General features: G+C 54.3%; 1 pseudogene; it reads left to right on the top strand.

Moving 5' to 3' along the window:
- Positions 1 to 458: 458 nt before the first annotated feature.
- LOC147962076 (uncharacterized) lies at positions 459 to 2,358 on the top strand (annotated as a pseudogene).
- The last annotated feature ends 1,835 nt before the right edge of the window (positions 2,359 to 4,193 follow it).

Below are 4,193 nucleotides of genomic sequence, written 5' to 3'. Positions count from 1 at the left end.
CTGAAACCGACAGGGATTTCTCCCGCACTCCAAACCCAACCGCCCAACTGGACGGAGCCGACCCGCCAAACCGCCGCCCACCACCATGCGCCAACGCAGTTGCGCCGCCACCCACGACGCCTCACTATGAACACCACACGAGGCCAAGAGGACCGGAGAGAAACGCACCACGACGGGAGCAGCAACCCCGAAGCCGAGCGGGAGGGAACCACCTCCACCGCCATCGTGTGGGAGGCCCGTGCCTCTGGCACCGTCGCGGTCGCCGTCCGAACACGGTAGCGAGGCATGCCGTGCCACCCCTGGCCTAGCCAGGCCCGAAGTGGGCCTGTTAAGCCCCGCCGGCCATGTTGCAGTAGGCCGGCGTCGGCGCCGCCAGCACCCAGCCACTCGTCGCGTCTCCCCCGCCTCCAGGAAGCCACGTCGGAGACCATCCCCGCCGCTGGCCCGCCCAGGCCCAGATGGGACCCGAGGGGCCCGGATCTGGGCTGAGCGGGCGAAGCCAGATCACGCCGCTGCGCCGCCCCGCCTCCAATGGTGGCGCCGCCGCCCAGCCGCTCGCCCGCGTCGTGCCACGGAACCCCGCCACCATGCCAGACCGCCGCCGCCTAAGTGCGCCCCCCGGTGCAGCTCCGCCCGCGCCGAAGAGCGACCAGGAGAGGAAGGGCAGGGAGGCCGCCGCCAGCAGCAGCCCCGGGGCCAAGCCGGCCGTGGGCGCCGGCGAAGGCGACGGGCAGGAAGGAGGGAGGAGGGAGGTCGCACGGCCGATCGCCTACGGGGGGGGGGGACGCGGTCCCGAGAGGGGGGAAGCAGATTCTAATGAATAGCTTTTCTGCACGCTGTTCATATATATGGTCCACATGGTAACCACCATACGAGTATTCCGCATGCGATAACGGTTCGTGCATGGAAAACATCCATTGGTTTGCATTTGGTTTAACCTTGGCGCTCATATGCTCAGCCAAGTCCTCGGATGATACAGGGGCAGTTTTGCAAAAAAAACGTAGCTCCCGCGATCGATAGGCGATCTGGCGGCGACGGAGACAGAGAGGAGGGAGTGATGGCATCGGTGAATTTGGCGGAGGCCCCGGCGGGCCGAGTCCCCATCGGGGGAGGGGCATCTGCGGCACCCCAGGAGGAATCCTTGGTGCGGCGAGATCCCAGTAGGAGGGGGATTTCCATCGGGGGCGCAACGGGCGCGCCGGATTGGGAAGAAATCAAGGCGGAATCAAGGCAAATTCTCCGGCGATCTCCAAACCGGGAGAGATTTTAGAAACGGATGAAGAGGCGAGCGGAGGAGATGCTGCGTGTGCATCCAGCGAAGTCTCTACCCGATCTGGAAGGGAGCGTGAAGACCGGTGGCTACAACGGCAACAATTTTGACGTACTGCCATATGGTGATTCTCTGGTCTTGATCCAGTCCGGGAAAGGGGGTCCGAATTTGGGTGCCAGTAGTATTTTGGAAACTAATATTATTGCTCAGGATTACAATGATTCTTTGAGAGATTTGGATGAGGAAGAGAGAAATTAGGGGGGCGAGATTTTCTGTACACCAAAAGAAAATAGAGAAATTAGTGGGATTTTGTTATGGAAACTGCCCATTTATGATCCTTTAATTTTTGTTAAGTGCACAATTCTCGTCCTGATTGTGGTGAATTTGGGAGAGGGGAATTACTATAACTTCAACAGAGGGATGAGCCTCGGGTCACCAGTGCATCATTCACAGCTAGTGTTCCTAGTTTCTCCCTTAGTGGTCTTCCCTGGACGGGTTGTGACAGTGAGAAAGAGGAAGATGGAGAAGAGAGGGGAGGCGGAGAAGGAAGTGGTTCAGGGTTCGGGGGTTGTACCAGCGACCATGGGGAGGGGTTCATTTGCTCGAGCTCCTTCGCCTGATGGCGAGGGGATGAAGGGATCAAGGCGGCCTCGCGGGGATGGCTCCCTGCTGATCATCGACATGGAGGCTACGAGGAGGGCTGTTAGTGGATACCCGGTGGTAGGATGATTTCTATCGCCCTTCCAAGTACATCCACGCATCCTCGTCGATGGCCTTCGTGCTACGTCGGCTTGGAGGCTGCAAGGCGAGGTCACCGTTCAGGAGGTGGCCAGCGACGACGGGAGGTTCATCCTCAACTTTTCTGCCAGCGTGGACAGACGCTTCGTGCTGAAGGCCCAGTCGTGGCACCATAAGCGCGACGGGATCATTTTCGCCGAGTTCGATGGAAAGGGTAACCCGGCGGAGGTGGATCTTGGTGCCATGGCTATATGGCCCAGGTTCGTGATCTACCGTTTGAGCTTAAAACAGAAGAAGTGGGTTTGTCTCTAGGGGACCAACTCGGGAAAGTGATAAAAGTCTCACACTAGGACCACCTGATCGTAGAGAAGTATTTGCGTGTACGCGTAAAAATCCCGCTGCGTGAGCCAATCAAAAGTAGGGTAGAGTTTGTTGGGGAACGTAGTAATTTCAAAAAATTTCCTACGCACACGCAAGATCATGGTGATGCATAGCAACGAGAGGGGAGAGTGTGATCTACGTACCCTTGTAGACTGACAGCGGAAGCGTTATGACAACGTGGTTGATGTAGTCGTACGTCTTCACGGCCCGACCGATCAAGCACCGAAACTACGGCACCTCCGAGTTTTAGCACACGTTCAGCTCGATGACGATCCCCGGACTCCGATCCAGCAAAGTGTCGGGGAAGAGTTCCGTCAGCACGACGGCGTGGTGACGATCTTGATGTTCTACTGTCGCAGGGCTTCGCCTAAGCACCACTACAATATTATTGAGGATTATGGTGGAAGGGGGCACCGCACACGGCTAAGAAAACGATCACGTGGATCAACTTATGTGTCTAGCGGTGCCCCCTGCCCCCGTATATAAAGGAGCAAGGGGAGGAGGCCGGCTGGCCCTATGGCGCGCCAAGGAGGAGGAGTCCTCCTCCTAGTAGGAGTAGGACTCCCCTCTTTCCTACTCCTACTAGGAGGGGGAAAGGAAGGGGGAGAGAGAAGGAAAGGGGGGCGCCGCCCCCCCTCTCCTAGTCCAATTCAGACCAGGGGGAGGAGGCGCGCGGCCCACCCTGGCTGCTCCTCTCTCTCTCCACTAAGGCCCATATGGCCCATTACTTCTCCCGGGGGGTTCCGGTAACCCTCCGGCACTCCGGTTTTCTCCGAAATCACCCGGAACACTTCTGGTGTCCGAATATAGCCGTCCAATATATCAATCTTTATGTCTCGACCATTTCAAGACTCCTCGTCATGTCCGTGATCACATCCGGGACTCCGAACTAACTTCGGTACATCAAAACTCATAAACTCATAATATAACTGTCATCGAAACCTTAAGCGTGCGGACCCTACGGGTTCGAGAACAGTGTAGACATGACCGAGACATGTCTCCGGTCAATAACCAATAGCGGAACCTGGATGCTCATATTGGCTCCCACATATTCTACGAAGATCTTTATCGGTCAGACCGCATAACAACATACGTTGTTCCCTTTGTCATCGGTATGTTACTTGCCCGAGATTCGATCGTCGGTATCTCAATACCTAGTTCAATCTCGTTACCGACAAGTCTCTTTACTCATTCCGTAATACATCATCTCGCAACTAACTCATTAGTTGCAATGCTTGCAAGGCTTATGTGATGTGCATTACCGAGAGGGCCCAGAGATACCTCTCCGACAATCGGAGTGACAAATCCTAATCTTGAAATACGCCAACCCAACATTTACCTTTGGCGACACCTGTAGAGCTCCTTTATAATCACCCAGTTACGTTGTGACGTTTGGTAGCACACAAAGTGTTCCTCCAGCAAACGGGAGTTGCATAATCTCATAGTCATAGGAACATGTATAAGTTATGAAGAAAGCAATAGCAACATACTAAACGATCGGGTGCTAAGCTAATGGAATGGGTCATGTCAATCACATCATTCTCCTAATAATGTGATCCCATTAATCAAATGACAACACATGTCTATGGTTAGGAAACATAACTATCTTTGATTAACAAGCTAGTCAAGTAGAGGCATACTAGTGACGTTTTAGTTTGTCTATGTATTCACACAAGTATTATGTTTCCGGATAATACAATTCTAGCATGAATAATAAACATTTATCATGATATAAGGAAATAAAATAATAACTTTATTATTGCCTCTAGGGCATATTTCCTTCAGTCTCCCACTTGCACTAGAG

The sequence above is a fragment of the Triticum urartu genome, chromosome 7A, assembly GCF_056163025.1.
Source record: "Triticum urartu cultivar PI428250 chromosome 7A, HENAU_Tu73, whole genome shotgun sequence".
Classification (NCBI taxonomy): Eukaryota; Viridiplantae; Streptophyta; class Magnoliopsida; order Poales; family Poaceae; genus Triticum; species Triticum urartu.
Note: the sequence above shows the minus strand (reverse complement) of the source record. Positions and strands in the feature narration are given on the sequence as shown.